Genomic DNA, 18,110 nt, shown 5'->3' with positions numbered 1-18,110 from the left:
TTAGTCTTAGTTTTAGTCATCATAGCTTAGTTTTCATTTAGTCTCTATTTAGTTTCAGTGAAAAAAGGTAGTCGACGAACAACTTTTTTGTCATAGTATTAGTCGCCAAAATCAACACTGCTTCTGACAGAGATCTTACTGTACAAAAAACGGCTATGTGGCAAATGTGCAAATAAACAATAAACCACCATAATATCTTCAAAGTCTCGCTCAGATCAGCCAACCACAGGGAGGCTGGCAGAACCTTCACTAAAAACAGCCGGAAACAAGACAACGAACGCTCCACACGTCCCAGACTCCACATCTCCCTTCTGGCTCCAACACTATGCAATGAGCTTCCCATTGCAACCAGAACTGCACTGCAGACTCACTCCCAATCTTCCGCTTTATACTCTGAAAACCCACCTCTTCAGACTCCACCTTAGGCCGCAACACTTGCCCTAGCCTCCACGACCTTGCAGGCGTGTGGAAAGGCTCAACTTATGTAACTTAGATAATAGATAGCATGTTACTGTATGTAGACATACTGTAGCAGCATTACATTGTGTATAGTATACTCAGAAAGAATGCCTCCTCTCTCCTAATCCAGGGCCTAATCCGTGGTTTTGATCTGTTGGATATACTAGGGGGGTCACAGAAACTGAATTTCAACCAATGTGTTACTACAGGGATGTCAAACTCAAATACACAGTGGGCCAAAATAAAGAAATCGGTCGAGGTCGAGGGCCAGACTGTGTTTCAACACACGGGCACCGCGGTCATGAGGACGTCCCAGGCAAACAGCAAAAAAGTAAATGCATTTAAAACTGAAAATGCATTATTATTAAGCTCAGTTTCCTGTTCTATGATCCTCACCAAGCACTGCTTTCATAGTATGTGATATGTGCCAATGCACTCGCAGTGCATTGTGGGACTTGTAGTATTATGGTGGTCCGTGCAATATACCAGAGGGCCAGTTCTAATACTAATTAAATATCATCCCGTGGGCCAAAGATAATTCATTCACGGGCCTGATTTGGCCCCCGGGCCTTGAGTTTGACATATATGTGTTACTACTAGACAGACACCTTTTCAGTTCCCAGGTTGGACATTCTTCTGATATAAACCCATTTAGACCCGATACCAGATTCTACAAATGTCTTCTACTGTAAATCATCATAGTTTTCAGAAAAGCCTGTTTCTCAAACATAGGTGTTCTCAAAATATTTCATGTCAAGGAGCCCCAGAATGATCTGTAATTGGCCGCCGACCCCCCATCTGAAAATATGTTGTTCCAGGGACCCCCATGCCCAGAAGCAAAGATTAGAGTTAAAAACGTTCTCTCTGAAGGAATAAATATTCAAAGAATTGCGCCACACTTTCACGATTTACAAAAAAATAGCAGACCTACAAGCTCATAGCGCGGCACCAGCTTGTAGATCTGCTATTTTTCAATAGCTAAAGTATAACATAATGCTAACACCAACATGGGATAATATCCCGTGACTATACAGAGGGCAGTATGGAGGTTTGTGTGTGATCATCATGGTATGGAGATAAATCACAGAGGTAAATCACAGCAGGCTCCTCCAAGGTGCTGCAGTGGATGGAAACCATGGAACATCAACACATTCTGTTCTGTGGATAACCTGCTGCGATGACTTATTGAAGTGTGCTGCTGACAGAGCAGAACACAGTGTGAGGGAAGCATTCTGCCCACCAACCCACCCACGATCCACCCTCCCTCCCTCCCTCCCACCCACCGATCCACCCACCGATCCACCCACCCTCCCTCCCTCCCACCGATCCACCCACCGATCCACCCACCCACCCACCCTCCCTCCCACCCACCAACCCACCCACCGATCCACCCACCCTCCCTCCCTCCCACCGATCCACCCACCGATCCACCCACCCACCCACCCTCCCTCCCACCCACCAACCCACCCACCGATCCACCCACCGATCCACCCACCCTCCCTCCCTCCCACCGATCCACCCACCGATCCACCCACCCACCCACCCTCCCTCCCACCCACCCACCCACCCTCCCTCCCACCCACCAACCCACCCACCGATCCACCCACCCACCCACCCTCCCTCCCACCCTCCCACCCACCCACCAACCCACCCACCCACCCACCCTCCCGCCCACAGAGGGGCACGAGGGGGACATAACCAGCCCACAGAGGGGCACGAGGGGGACATAACCAGCCCACAGAGGGGCACGAGGGGGACATAACCAGCCCACAGAGGGGCACGAGGGGGACATAACCAGCCCACAGAGGGGCACGAGGGGGACATAAGCAGCCCACAGAGGGGCACGAGGGGGACATAACCAGCCCACAGAGGGGCACGAGGGGGACATAACCAGCCCACAGAGGGGCACGAGGGGGACATAACCAGCCCACAGAGGGGCACGAGGGGGACATAACCAGCCCACAGAGGGGCACGAGGGGGACATAACCAGCCCACAGAGGGGCACGAGGGGGACATAACCAGCCCACAGGGGGGCACGAGGGGGACATAACCAGCCCACAGGGGGGCACGAGGGGGACATAACCAGCCCACAGAGGGGCACGAGGGGGACATAACCAGCCCACAGAGGGGCACGAGGGGGACATAACCAGCCACTAACCCCAAACCTAACCACTAAATAGTTACTTATTGAACCGACACCCCAACCTCAATCTTTTACTATTTGAGCACAGCGGTGGAAAAAGTACTCAAATTTGGAAATACTCTGTTCAAAGTAAAAGTCTGCAAATTCAAAATGTACTTCAGTAAAATTACAAAAGTGCTGGTATGAAAAGTAGAAAGTAGGCTACTCGTTTTGCAGAATGTCCATTTTCACAAGTTTACAAATGTATCAAAAATCTTTTGAAAATAAGAGGATTTACAAGCTTACGCAGTACACACACACGCATGCACACACACACACACACACACTCACACACACACACACACACACGCATGCACAGTTGCACACACAGGCTGACACAGCAGATTAGGTAAACACCAGAGCAGGCCGTGCAGTAAAATGAGACTATTGTAAGGAAGGAGTGGTTGGTTTTGGGAGGTGTTCTGCTTTGCATCGTGTCCGCTGTTGTTTTTGTCATCGTCACGGCCAGGGCGGGAAAACCTTGTTATTATCTTAAAAAAAACATTTCAAAGTTGTCGATTTACGAGCCAACAACAACGCCTCTTCGCCACGCGGCGTGTTGTGAGCTAGTAGAACGGCCCTACTGTCACTACTTTTGCGCAAAACTCTTGTATGATGAAGTAATTATTAGTATTTTAACCATATTGTCTGTGAGTGTGTGGCCCCTTAAAGGGGAAAACCACCCATTTTCAACATTTTACTATGTCATTAATATACCTTAGAGCTGTTGTGTGGAAATAATAAAAAAGTCCCCCCATTCTGTGTTTCCTAGAACTGTAATTATGAAAAGAAATTATTAACATGGTGAAACACATCTTGATGACATCATCAAGATGTGTTTCACCATGTTAATGATTTTTTTCAGACCTCTAGTTCTAGGAAACACAGAATGGGGGAACTTTTTTTATTATTTCCACACAACAGCTCTAAGGTATATTAATGACATAGTAAAATGTTGAAAATGAGTGGAATGCCCCTTTAATTGCTTTTATATTGTTGTTCTGGAGTGGATTTTCACATACAGCCGATTGGTTTATTAATTGATTGAGTGACGACACCCAGTTTATTCTCAGGTATTTAAGGATTTCAAGGCCATACCCATGTGATGTAACTTGAGGAAGCCTGGAGGGGCGAAACATTGTTGTTGTAGGTTGAAATAAAAAGGACGGGGATCAGAATTATATTGTGTGCGGACATTCCACTTTTTATTCATATGATGTAAGGCATTCATTTAAAAAACAACGTAAAGAGTTGAAACATGGAGATTATGGTTTCCTCCTGACAGTGACAAAAACAACGTAAAGAGTTGAAACATGGAGATTATGGTTTCCTCCTGACAGTGACAAAAACAACGTAAAGAGTTGAAACATGGAGATTATGGTTTCCTCCTGACAGTGACAAAAACAACGTAAAGAGTTGAAACATGGAGATTATGGTTTCCTCCTGACAGTGACAAAAACAACGTAAAGAGTTGAAACATGGAGATTATGGTTTCCTCCTGACAGTGACAAAAACAACGTAAAGAGTTGAAACATGGAGATTATGGTTTCCTCCTGACAGTGACAAAAACAACGTAAAGAGTTGAAACATGGAGATTATGGTTTCCTCCTGACAGTGACAAAAACAACGTAAAGAGTTGAAACATGGAGATTATGGTTTCCTCCTGTCCTGACAGTGACACGATGAAAGCAAAGCCCTCGCAGCAGCAGCTGTATGACAAAAACCACACTGGATGATTTAAAACTAAGGAAGTACACTCTATGAAAAGATGATAATGCATTTTTTGTTAAACTTAAGTATACACGAATGAGGACACTCCAGGGAATAAAGGGCTCTATAAAAAAGATGATACTAGGGTTTTTTTTAAACTAATTATACTTAAACAAGTACACTAAAGGGCCCTATAAATAGATGATAATAGGATTTTAAATAAATGAGTACCCTCCAGGGAATAAAGCGCTCTATATAAAGTGCATTGCGCTGCTCTGGGGCTACGCGGACTTGACAGCAGCATAAATCTAGTGATCTAAGGTGACAGAGAGCACACTTCACTTCTGACCGAGCTCAGCTGCCAAGCGCTGCTGGTAATTACACGGTGAAATTATACCGTTGTCGGCTTGTGTTTTATTCCCCCAGGGATGGTCAACAGAACACCAGCAGACGACCGACCGTCTCTTCTGAAGATGGTGAATTCAGAAATGTAGTTATGCGTCGAGTCAGTGAGTTCTGTGGGGTGTCAGTTTGTTATTAAAAAGGACGACTTCACCACTTTTCAACCAAGGGCCCTTTTGCAGCAACACAAAAAAATCACACGTGTGAACTAAGTGAGATGCGCCCACTGTATTTATATTGGTCTTAGGTCGTCATTTAGTGCCTTAAACATTAAAGTCCATAGACTTTGCACGGCGTGAAAAGAGGAGTTAACGGGCTATTATGGGCACTAGATTTGCCCGTAAACCTCAAGTTGAACAGGCATAAACAGTTAAACCTCAAGTTGAACAGGCATAAACAGTAATATACAGGTGTGCTGGTATTCATTCGGTGGTTTAACGGAGTTTGTTGGAAAGTTTAACAGGAGTTTCCTGTAATATACACGTTCGTATTCCATGCTTTTTGTGCAGTGTTGGCTGGCAAACGATTTACATCATAAGTGCTCTAAGCAAGCAAACATTAACAATCCGTGCTGCCATATATGACTAATGTAATGTTCAAAAGCCATGCATTGGAGAGAGGCTATCATCATACATCACATTCCGTGCTCAGCCAATCAGCTGATGCTCATACATACACACAAAGCTGTGCATAGGAGGGGCTGGCACCCCTCAAAAAATCACATATCATGAATACAGCATCCGATTTTCTTCAAACGTGAATCACAGATCGACATCAGGAGTTGTTCAACAGTCTGATGGTAGCCAGGGCCACTATCCGCCTCATTCACGCACACGCACAGTCGCACACACACACACACACACACACAGTGACAGATGACCAACATGCTCAGAGCTGGCTTTCTCAAACAGGAAGTGGGTCTTTGTTTTGTCTAAAACCATTCAAACTTGACATGTCACACACACACACACACACACACACACACACAGTCTTGTAGTGGTCTTGTAGGAAGACCGACCACCACACGTAACTAGTCTGAGAGTGTACAAATGGAACCAAATGGACCCTGGACAGGTCTGTAACTCTGAGCGTGTACAAATGGAACCAAATGGACCCTGGACAGGTCTGTAACTCTGAGAGTGTACAAATGGAACCAAATGGACCCTGGACAGGTCTGTAACTCTGAGAGTGTACAAATGGAACCAAATGGACCCTGGACAGGTCTGTAACTCTGAGAGTGTACAAATGGAACCAAATGGACCCTGGACAGGTCTGTAACTCTGAGAGTGTACAAATGGCAAATGTAGGCACAAACAATGGCAGACATCATCATCATCAACAACAAAACACAATGCATAACTTTCTCCACACACACACACACACACACACACACACACACACACTTAAGGGAGTACAGCACTTGGGAAAACAAACCAGAGGCCAGGGACAATTTCATTTAGAAAAAACAAATAATGATGTAACCTTGAGAGAGAGAGAGAGAGAGAGAGAGAGAGAGAGAGAGAGAGAGAGAGAGAGAGAGAGAGAGAAACTTGTTTTCCACCCCCATGTTTATATAGGCTACACTTAATCATCTTTAAAATGCTCTCTCTCTAGGTCCAGGTTAGCTTGGTCCAGAGACTGACAACACATTGCATTTCTGTAAATCGATTTTCAATCATGTTCAGAATCGAGGACAAATCTATCTCTCTCCCAGTCGTAAGGCCATTGTTTTGCCTAAGTTGTATTCAATAAATACCAGTTAATATGGGTCTCTACTCTCTACCATAACATGACTTATGGATTGTTATTGAATAAACAGTTAATAGTCCACCTAGCATCGCAGACACGTTTTAGTGTAGACCTACTATAACTTATAGAGTTGAAGTTGGACCTCATTTACTGATGGTTGTATTTGGGAAGCCTTCCCAAATACACACAAAAAAGCTAAAGTATGTCCAGAAAGGGTTTAGTATAATAGCCTATAATGAGGGTTGAAGACAACATGGTGAGTGTTTATCATTTCTTACCATGCGACGTCTTGAGGACAGCTGTGGAACACTCAGTACTCCTACACTCCTGTCCTCTGGTCTGGACAGAAACTACCACTTTGTCCACTTAGAGCTGTGTCCACTGTCTCTGTGTCCACTGTCTGTGTCTGCAGTTTGTCCAAATGTAAGTCCACTGTATGCACTGTATGTCCACTGTACTGTATGTCCACTCAGTCCGCTGTGTGTGTCCACTGTACTGTCTGTCCACTGTCCACTGTGTGTGTCCACTGTATGTCCCCTCAGTCCGCTGTATATCCGACACACGGACGGAGAGACAACAAACAAAACAAACGCAGTAACGCAGCTGCTGTTTTTTACATTATTAGCGTCCACCGTTTCTGTTGCTGTGAATTCTCTCTTGCTGGTGTAGTAGTGGTGGTAGAGCGAGCTGCACAGACAGCACAGAGAGAGAGAGTGTTGTTATAATGGTTGAGGCGAGGAGGAGGAGTGTGGCTGTTTCTGCTGCTATCTAGACGGAATGAGTGACTCTCTCTCTGTTGCTGTTGCTGTTGCTCTCCCTCTCTCTCTCTCTCTCTCTCCCTCTCTCTCCTCCAGCACACTGAGCCCCGCCCCCTGGAGTAGACCCCGCCCACCACTAGAGAGCAGTGGTCCTCAGAGAAGTGGGGTCGCCCAGGGGTCCTTGGGGGGGGGGGGGGGTCACCACAGGGGGGGGGGGGGGGGGAACCACAGGGGGGGGGGGGGGGGGGGTCACCACAGGAATTTATTTATGTTTTGATAATGTTTTTTTTTTCTCTTCTCTTTTTTGTAAATCACTTTTGACTGAATCAGGACCATGTTATCTGTTAGCTCTGGTCCATACCTCTAACGCATTAGAGCTATGGACCAGAGCTAGTTATCTGGTCCATACCTCTAACGCATTAGAGCTATGGACCAGAGCTAGTTATCTGGTCCATACCTCTAACGCATTAGAGCTATGGACCAGACCTAGTTATCTGGTCCATACCTCTAACGCATTAGAGCTATGGACCAGAGCTAGTTATCTGGTCTATACCTTTAACGCATTAGAGCTATGGACCAGAGCTAGTTATCTGGTCCATACCTCTAACGCATTAGAGCTATGGACCAGAGCTAGTTATCTGGTCCATAGCTCTAACGCATTAGAGGTATGGACCAGACCTAGTTATCTGGTCCATACCTCTAACGCATTAGAGCTATGGACCAGAGCTAGTTATCTGGTCCATACCTCTAACGCATTAGAGGTATGGACCAGACCTAGTTATCTGGTCCATACCTCTAACGCATTAGAGCTATGGACCAGAGCTAGTTATCTGGTCCATAGCTCTAACGCATTAGAGGTATGGACCAGACCTAGTTATCTGGTCCATACCTCTAACGCATTAGAGCTATGGACCAGAGCTAGTTATCTGTGTGAGGCACACTATTGAAAGTTGTATAATATGCATCTGTACAAAGTCTAGAGGACTGTCACTGCGCCACGACAACCCATTAAAACCTGTTGCATTGTGTGGCTTATTGGCACAACGTGACCCAGCTGCTGTGAGCTTGTAGATCTGCTATTGGCACAAAGTCACCCAGCTGCTGTGAGCTTGTAGATCTGCTATGTTTTTTAATGTACACAAATTATGGCTAAAATCATTAACCCATTTAGGCCTGACCTAAATTCTTCTAAATTCTCCAGTTTTCTGAAATAAATATTTTCACGATTTTTCAAAAATAGCAGACCTACAAGCTCATAGCGCGCCACTCGGTGGCGCGCTATGAGCTTGTAGATCTGCTATTTTTCCATAGCTAAAGTATAACCTGAGTAGGGGTTTTCAACTGATTGTGAATGAGGGACCACCACCCTGACTTAGAATCAACCTGGGGACCACCACCCTGACTTAGAATCAACCCGGGGACCACCACCCTGACTTAGAATCAACCCGGGGACCACCACCCTGACTTAGAATCAACCCGGGGACCACCACCCTGACTTAGAATCAACCCGGGGACCACCACCCTGACTTAGAATCAACCCGGGGACCACCACCCTGACTTAGAATCAACCTGGGGACCACCACCCTGACTTAGAATCAACCTGGGGACCACCACCCTGACTTAGAATCAACCTGGGGACCACCACCCTGACTTAGAATCAACCTGGGGACCACCACCCTGACTTAGAATCAACCCGGGGACCACCACCGTGACTTAGAATCAACCCGGGGACCACCACCCTGACTTAGAATCAACCCGGGGACCACCACCCTGACTTAGAATCAACCTGGGGACCACCACCCTGACTTAGAATCAACCTGGGGACCACCACCCTGACTTAGAATCAACCTGGGGACCACCACCGTGACTTAGAATCAACCTGGGGACCACCACCCTGACTTAGAATCAACCCGGGGACCACCACCCTGACTTAGAATCAACCCGGGGACCACCACCCTGACTTAGAATCAACCCGGGGACCACCACCCTGACTTAGAATCAACCCGGGGACCACCACCCTGACTTAGAATCAACCTGGGGACCACCACCCTGACTTAGAATCAACCTGGGGACCACCACCCTGACTTAGAATCAACCTGGGGACCACCACCCTGACTTAGAATCAACCTGGGGACCACCACCCTGACTTAGAATCAACCCGGGGACCACCACCCTGACTTAGAATCAACCCGGGGACCACCACCCTGACTTAGAATCAACCCGGGGACCACCACCCTGACTTAGAATCAACCTGGGGACCACCACCCTGACTTAGAATCAACCCGGGGACCACCACCCTGACTTAGAATCAACCCGGGGACCACCACCCTGACTTAGAATCAACCATGGGGACCACTGTTGTGTTGTGGACCTTTGTACCTACCTACCTACATGTGTAATGGACCTTTGAAAACCGCTTTGAGTAGGCATGTAGTGAATAGAAAAGCGCTATGAAAATGCAATCCATTATTATATTGTATTATTGTATTTGATGTATTACCATGTGTTGTTCTTGCTTGCTGTAAGTCGCTCCGGATTTAGAGCGTCTGCTAAAGGCCTATATATTGTATATGTCAGTATTGTGTAGGCTGCTATACGGTGTATAGGCCACTGCAGAGATGTGTGTGTGTGTGTGTGTGTGTGTGTGTGTGTGTGTGTGTGTGTGTGTGTGTGTAGGCTGCTATACGGTGTATAGGCCACTGCAGAGATGTGTGTGTGTGTGTGTGTGTGTGTAGGCTGCTATACGGTGTGTAGGCCACTGCAGAGATGTGTGTGTGTGTGTGTGTGTGTGTAGGCTGCTATACGGTGTGTAGGCCACTGCAGAGATGTGTGTGTGTGTAGGCTGCTATACGGTGTGTAGGCCACTGCAGAGATGTGTGTGTGTGTGTGTGTGTGTGTAGGCTGCTATACGGTGTGTAGGCCACTGCAGAGATGTGTGTGTGTGTAGGCTGCTATACGGTGTGTAGGCCACTGCAGAGATGTGTGTGTGTGTGTGTGTGTGTGTAGGCTGCTATACGGTGTGTAGGCCACTGCAGAGATGTGTGTGTGTGTAGGCTGCTATACGGTGTGTAGGCCACTGCAGAGATGTGTGTGTGTGTAGGCTGCTATACGGTGTGTAGGCCACTGCAGAGATGTGTGTGTGTGTAGGCTGCTATACGGTGTGTAGGCCACTGCAGAGATGTGTGTGTGTGTAGGCTGCTATACGGTGTGTAGGCCACTTTATAGTGGCAGCGGTGGCCGAACGGAGAGCGGATCGGTCTTGATACCGGAAGGTCGCCAGTTCGAATCAGCGGTCCGACACGTTAAAATTACCACCGCTGAAGTGCCCTTGAACAAGGCATTGAACCACTACGATGAAATGTGTTCTATGAGCAGGGCCTGGCTGGAAACGAGTTCTTGAGCTTAGCCCAGATACCCTGGGTAAATATAGTAATCATTTCATTTCATTTCATTTCATTTCATTTCACTGCAGAGATGCAGGGATGAAATGGAGAGTTGGTACATAACCCAGATTCCAAGCCTAGTGGAGCAAAACCGGTTTCTCTGCTGTGTGTGTGTGTGTGTGTGTGTGTGTGTGTGTGTGTGTGTGTGTGTGTGTGTGTGTGTGTGTGTGTGTGTGTGTGTAGGCTACTCAAAATATGTATATGTATCTGAATGCACCAGTGAACTAGAAAGAACGCTACACACACACACACGCACACGCGCACACACACACACACACACACACACACACACACACACACACACACACACACACAGCAGTGAATGGTGATGAGTCACGTTCTTAATGTCATTCCTCAGATGCAACGCAGTGAGATTCACACAGCACACACAGACAGACACCATGTGCTGTTGTCTGGTTAGGTTACTGTGTGTTATGTTTAGAGTTGGAAACACTGTCTTCACTCCATCTGTCTGGGTCAGGGGTGAACAAACCCTTTCAGATATTTTCACTGAGTGTTTGTCGTCCCACTCCCAGATGTCTTCTCTTCTCTTCTCTTCTCAATGGTGCATTTATATAGCGCCTTTATCCAATGCGCTTTACATAGATTGTGCATTACATTCACCCATTCACACACACATGGCGGAGGAAACCATGCAAGGCACCAACCAGCACATCAGGAGCAACTAGAAAAAGTGCCCTTCTGGGCACAGGTCTCCACCAGGAGGATAGGAGTGTGTGTGCATGTTTAGGAGTGATATAAACATGTTTGTTTGTTTTTTGCAACAATTTTCTTCATTTTGTTGTTTGCAGAGCCAGATCACTCATAGCATCTCTGAGGATAGAATTCTGGATGAACAGGACATTTGCAGCATTTTGTACAAAACGGGCCACTCCTGAAAACTTTGGAAGGCAATCTTAGCCAATCAGTGTAGAATCTGAGAAAGCAAACAGACTTGTCTTGATCACATGACTACAGAGATCATGTATACCGATTTGCATGAGATTTGGATGAAATCCAAACTGTGACTAATATAAACAATGTGTTTTGCAGAAATCGGCCTCATGGTGGCGCTATAACCGGCAGATGTGGAGGGATGCAGGGAAAATGTTTTTCCATGGCCTCTAGGGAGTGTGCATACAAAGTTGTACACAGATCGATGCAGTTATAGGTAAAAACAGGAATTGCCCTGTTATAGCGCCACCATGAGGCTTTGGAAAACAAATTGTGTCATGTCGTCCTCAGCCTAGTGGAAATGTGCATGTATAATTTCACGGAAATTCCACACTGTGTTTGTGATTTGTGGAATTTTGTTCGAAACGGACCAATCATGTGAGCTTTGGAAGCGAATCTTAGCCAATCAGGAAGGAAGATGGGAAATGGTGCAGATCCGTGTTGATCACATGACTATGGAGATAGTGTATACCGAATTGTGTGATGTATGGATAAAATGTGTACGAGTAATCTACAGAAATGTGTTTTGCCTAAATCTGCCTCATGGTGGCGCTATAACAGGCCGTTGAGGAATATTTGGGGCAGAGGTTCATCGTTGGCATCCAGGGAGTGTGTGTGCAAAGTTTGGCATGGATCGGGCCAACGGTGCCGGAGATTAGCTGGTAACAGACGGACGGAAGGAAGGAAGGACGGACGCACACACACACACACGGACGGAGTGCAAAACATACTCTCTCCCCATGCCTTCGGCCTGTCTCTCCCCATCCCTTCGGCCTGGTGGAGACAATTAGGGGTTCAGTGTCTTGCTCAAGGATACTTCGACACTAACTCTGGGGGAGCCCGGGTTCGAACTGGCAACCTTGTGGTTACCATCTGCCCACTCTACCCCTGAGTCACTGCCGCCTCCTCTCCTCTCCTCTCCTCTCCTCTCCTCTCCTCTCCTCTCCTCTCCTCTCCTCTCCTCTCCTCTCCTCTCCTCTCCTCTCCTCTCCTCTCCTCTCTCTCCCCCCCCTCCCTCCTTAAGCTTTCCTTTATTTCCAGACAGCTGACGTCCATTCATGAGGACCAGCAGTCAGTGTTTTGTTTTTAAATAAATGTCTCTGCTATGCAGACGGAGCTGCTTGCTTGTTGGGGCTCCCTCCCTCTGTCCAAGCGGTGAAAATGCTCTCTCCACTTATCTCTGCGTCCATGATGGGCCTCCAGACAGAAGAATGCGATCCCACAGAGACTTCTTCCAGTAATGATAATTGTCAGCGTGGCTGCTGCTGATAACAATGGCCTCTCCAAGCTAACCACTGGGGTGGAACTTGGACGTTTTTTTTTTGTATTACTGAACAACTTAACCGATTTAGACCTGAGAAAAGATTCTACAAATGTCTTGTAAATCCTGACCCATGTTTCTATGTCAGTCGTTTTTCAAGGCCCCCAAAAAAAATATGTAATTGGCCGCCGACCCCCATCTGAAAATATGTTGTTCCAGGGACCCCCCCAGAAGCAAAGATTTGAGTTAATATGTTCGCTTTGAAATAATATTTATTCAAAGATTTCCGTAACATTTTTACGATTTTTCAAAAAAAGCAGATCTACAAGTTCATAGCGCAGCACTCGGTGCCGCGCTATGAGCTTGTAGATCTGCTATTTTTCAATAGCTAAAGTATAACATAGAGTCATAGACCATCGACAAGCTCACAACACGGTGTTTTGTAGTCATCATCCTGATGACTACAAAACAATACTACAACATGACCTTTCCTCCGAGGTGGAAAGCCTGGTGAGGCGAGGTTAGGTTGCACCAGGGCATGCAGCAGGCAGTAGGTTGCACCAGGGCGTGCACGGTGGCAGTAGGTTGCACCAGGGCATGCAGCAGGCAGTAGGTTGCACCAGGGCGTGCACGGAGGCAGTAGGTTGCACCAGGGCGTGCACGGAGGCAGTAGGTTGCACCAGGGCGTGCAGCAGGCAGTAGGTTGCACCAGTGCGTGCACGGAGGCAGTAGGTTGCACCAGGGCGTGCACGGTGGCAGTAGGTTGCACCAGGGCGTGCAGCAGGCAGTAGGTTGCACCAGGGCGTGCAGCAGGCAGTAGGTTGCACCAGGGCATGCACGGAGGCAGTAGGTTGCACCAGGGCGTGCAGCAGGCAGTAGGTTGCACCAGGGCATGCACGGAGGCAGTAGGTTGCACCAGGGCATGCAGCAGGCAGTAGGTTGCACCAGGGCGTGCAGCAGGCAGTAGGTTGCACCAGGGAGTGCACGGTGGCAGTAGGTTGCACCAGGGCGTGCAGCAGGCAGTAGGTTGCACCAGGGCGTGCACGGTGGCAGTAGGTTGCACCAGGGCGTGCAGCAGGCAGTAGGTTGCACCAGGGCGTGCAGCAGGCAGTAGGTTGCACCAGGGCGTGCAGCAGGCAGTAGGTTGCACCAGGGCGTGCAGCAGGCAGTAGGTTGCACCAGGGCATGCAGCAGGCAGTAGGTTGCACCAGGGCATGCACGGAGGCAGTAGGTTGCACCAGGGCGTGCAGCAGGCAGTAGGTTGCACCAGGGCGTGCAGCAGGCAGTAGGTTGCACCAGGGCGTGCACGGAGGCAGTAGGTTGCACCAGGGCGTGCAGCAGGCAGTAGGTTGCACCAGGGAGTGCAGCAGGCAGTAGGTTGCACCAGGGAGTGCAGCAGGCAGTAGGTTGCACCAGGGCGTGCACGGTGGCAGTAGGTTGCACCAGGGCGTGCAGCAGGCAGTAGGTTGCACCAGGGCATGCAGCAGGCAGTAGGTTGCACCAGGGCGTGCACGGTGGCAGTAGGTTGCACCAGGGCGTGCAGCAGGCAGTAGGTTGCACCAGGGCGTGCACGGAGGCAGTAGGTTGCACCAGGGCATGCACGGAGGCAGTAGGTTGCACCAGGGCATGCACGGAGGCAGTAGGTTGCACCAGGGCATGCACGGAGGCAGTAGGTTGCACCAGGGCGTGCAGCAGGCAGTAGGTTGCACCAGGGAGTGCACGGTGGCAGTAGGTTGCACCAGGGCGTGCAGCAGGCAGTAGGTTGCACCAGGGCGTGCACGGTGGCAGTAGGTTGCACCAGGGCGTGCACCAGGCAGTAGGTTGCACCAGGGTGTGCACAGAGGCAGTAGGTTGCACCAGGGCGTGCACCGAGGCAGTAGGTTGCACCAGGGCATGCAGCAGGCAGTAGGTTGCACCAGGGCGTGCACGGAGGCAGTAGGTTGCACCAGGGCATGCAGCAGGCAGTAGGTTGCACCAGGGCGTGCAGCAGGCAGTAGGTTGCACCAGGGCGTGCAGCAGGCAGTAGGTTGCACCAGGGCGTGCAGCAGGCAGTAGGTTGCACCAGGGAGTGCACGGTGGCAGTAGGTTGCACCAGGGCGTGCAGCAGGCAGTAGGTTGCACCAGGGCGTGCAGCAGGCAGTAGGTTGCACCAGGGCGCCCACGGAGGCAGTAGGTTGCACCAGGGCGTGCAGCAGGCAGTAGGTTGCACCAGGGCGTGCAGCAGGCAGTAGGTTGCACCAGGGCATGCACGGAGGCAGTAGGTTGCACCAGGGAGTGCACGGAGGCAGTAGGTTGCACCAGGGCGTGCAGCAGGCAGTAGGTTGCACCAGGGAGTGCACGGTGGCAGTAGGTTGCACCAGGGCGTGCAGCAGGCAGTAGGTTGCACCAGGGAGTGCACGGAGGCAGTAGGTTGCACCAGGGCGTGCAGCAGGCAGTAGGTTGCACCAGGGCGTGCAGCAGGCAGTAGGTTGCACCAGGGCGTGCAGCAGGCAGTAGGTTGCACCAGGGCATGCAGCAGGCAGTAGGTTGCACCAGGGCGTGCAGCAGGCAGTAGGTTGCACCAGGGCGTGCACGGAGGCAGTAGGTTGCACCAGGGCGTGCAGCAGGCAGTAGGTTGCACCAGGGCATGCAGCAGGCAGTAGGTTGCACCAGGGCGTGCAGCAGGCAGTAGGTTGCACCAGGGCATGCACGGAGGCAGTAGGTTGCACCAGGGCATGCACGGAGGCAGTAGGTTGCACCAGGGCATGCAGCAGGCAGTAGGTTGCACCAGGGCATGCAGCAGGCAGTAGGTTGCACCAGGGCGTGCAGCAGGCAGTAGGTTGCACCAGGGCATGCACGGAGGCAGTAGGTTGCACCAGGGCATGCAGCAGGCAGTAGGTTGCACCAGGGCGTGCAGCAGGCAGTAGGTTGCACCAGGGCGTGCAGCAGGCAGTAGGTTGCACCAGGGCATGCAGCAGGCAGTAGGTTGCACCAGGGCATGCAGCAGGCAGTAGGTTGCACCAGGGCATGCAGCAGGCAGTAGGTTGCACCAGGGCATGCAGCAGGCAGTAGGTTGCACCAGGGCGTCCACGGAGGCAGTAGGTTGCACCAGGGCATGCACGGAGGCAGTAGGTTGCACCAGGGCGTGCAGCAGGCAGTAGGTTGCACCAGGGCGTGCACGGTGGCAGTAGGTTGCACCAGGGCATGCACGGAGGCAGTAGGTTGCACCAGGGCATGCAGCAGGCAGTAGGTTGCACCAGGGCATGCACGGAGGCAGTAGGTTGCACCAGGGCATGCAGCAGGCAGTAGGTTGCACCAGGGCGTGCAGCAGGCAGTAGGTTGCACCAGGGCATGCACGGAGGCAGTAGGTTGCACCAGGGCATGCAGCAGGCAGTAGGTTGCACCAGGGCATGCATGGAGGCAGTAGGTTGCACCAGGGCGTGCACGGAGGCAGTAGGTTGCACCAGGGCGTGCAGCAGGCAGTAGGTTGCACCAGGGCATGCAGCAGGCAGTAGGTTGCACCAGGGCGTGCAGCAGGCAGTAGGTTGCACCAGGGCATGCAGCAGGCAGTAGGTTGCACCAGGGCATGCAGCAGGCAGTAGGTTGCACCAGGGCATGCAGCAGGCAGTAGGTTGCACCAGGGCGTGCACGGAGGCAGTGGGTTGCACCAGGGCGTGCAGCAGGCAGTAGGTTGCACCAGGGCGTGCACGGAGGCAGTAGGTTGCACCAGGGCGTGCAGCAGGCAGTAGGTTGCACCAGGGCGTGCAGCAGGCAGTAGGTTGCACCAGGGCGTGCACGGAGGCAGTAGGTTGCACCAGGGCGTGCAGCAGGCAGTAGGTTGCACCAGGGCGTGCAGCAGGCAGTAGGTTGCACCAGGGCGTGCAGCAGGCAGTAGGTTGCACCAGGGCGTGCAGCAGGCAGTAGGTTGCACCAGGGCATGCAGCAGGCAGTAGATTGCACCAGGGCGCCCACGGAGGCAGTAGGTTGCACCAGGGCGTGCAGCAGGCAGTAGATTGCACCAGGGCGCCCACGGAGGCAGTAGGTTGCACCAGGGAGTGCAGCAGGCAGTAGGTTGCACCAGGGCATGCAGCAGGCAGTAGGTTGCACCAGGGCGTGCACGGAGGCAGTAGGTTGCACCAGGGCATGCAGCAGGCAGTAGGTTGCACCAGGGCGTGCAGCAGGCAGTAGGTTGCACCAGGGCGTGCACAGAGGCAGTAGGTTGCACCAGGGCGTGCAGCAGGCAGTAGGTTGCACCAGGGCGTGCACGGAGGCAGTAGGTTGCACCAGGGAGTGCACGGAGGCAGTAGGTTGCACCAGGGAGTGCAGCAGGCAGTGGTTGCACGGAGGCAGTAGGTTGCACCAGGGCGTGCAGCAGGCAGTAGGTTGCACCAGGGCGTGCACAGAGGCAGTAGGTTGCACCAGGGCGTGCAGCAGGCAGTAGGTTGCACCAGGGAGTCCACGGAGGCAGTAGGTTGCACCAGGGCGTGCACAGAGGCAGTAGGTTGCACCAGGGCATGCAGCAGGCAGTAGGTTGCACCAGGGCGTGCACGGTGGCAGTAGGTTGCACCAGGGAGTGCATGGAGGCAGTAGGTTGCACCAGGGTGTGCACGGAGGCAGTAGGTTGCACCAGGGTGTGCACGGAGGCAGTAGGTTGCACCAGGGAGTGCACGGAGGCAGTAGGTTGCACCAGGGAGTGCAGCAGGCAGTAGGTTGCACCAGGGCATGCACGGAGGCAGTAGGTTGCACCAGGGAGTGCAGCAGGCAGTAGGTTGCACCAGGGCATGCACGGAGGCAGTAGGTTGCACCAGGGTGTGCACGGAGGCAGTAGGCAGTAGGTTGCACCAGGGCGTGCAGCAGGCAGTAGGTTGCACCAGGGCGTGCACGGAGGCAGTAGGTTGCACCAGGGCGTGCACGGAGGCAGTAGGTTGCACCAGGGAGTGCAGCAGGCAGTAGGTTGCACCAGGGCATGCACGGAGGCAGTAGGTTGCACCAGGGTGTGCACGGAGGCAGTAGGTTGCACCAGGGCGTGCAGCAGGCAGTAGGTTGCACCAGGGCGTGCACGGAGGCAGTAGGTTGCACCAGGGAGTGCAGCAGGCAGTAGGTTGCACCAGGGAGTGCAGCAGGCAGTAGGTTGCACCAGGGCATGCAGCAGGCAGTAGGTTGCACCAGGGAGTGCATGGAGGCAGTAGGTTGTACCAGGGCGTGCAGCAGGC

General features: G+C 51.2%; 1 protein-coding gene across 1 annotated transcript in view; it reads right to left on the bottom strand.

Annotated features, from left to right (window-relative positions):
• Nucleotides 1–7,278, bottom strand: part of LOC306915299 (leucine zipper putative tumor suppressor 2 homolog) — a 157,846-nt gene extending 150,568 nt beyond the window's left edge. The window contains exon 1 of the mRNA XM_079492601.1: nucleotides 6,781–7,278. The gene's annotated coding sequence lies outside the window, so the exon portion shown is untranslated. The remainder of the gene's footprint in view (nucleotides 1–6,780) is intronic.
• Between the last annotated feature and the right edge of the window lie 10,832 nt (nucleotides 7,279–18,110).

Source organism: Electrona antarctica (assembly GCF_951216825.1).
Source record: "Electrona antarctica genome assembly, chromosome: 22".
In the NCBI taxonomy this organism is placed as follows: Eukaryota; Metazoa; Chordata; class Actinopteri; order Myctophiformes; family Myctophidae; genus Electrona; species Electrona antarctica.
This window is presented reverse-complemented; position numbering and strand designations above follow the sequence as displayed.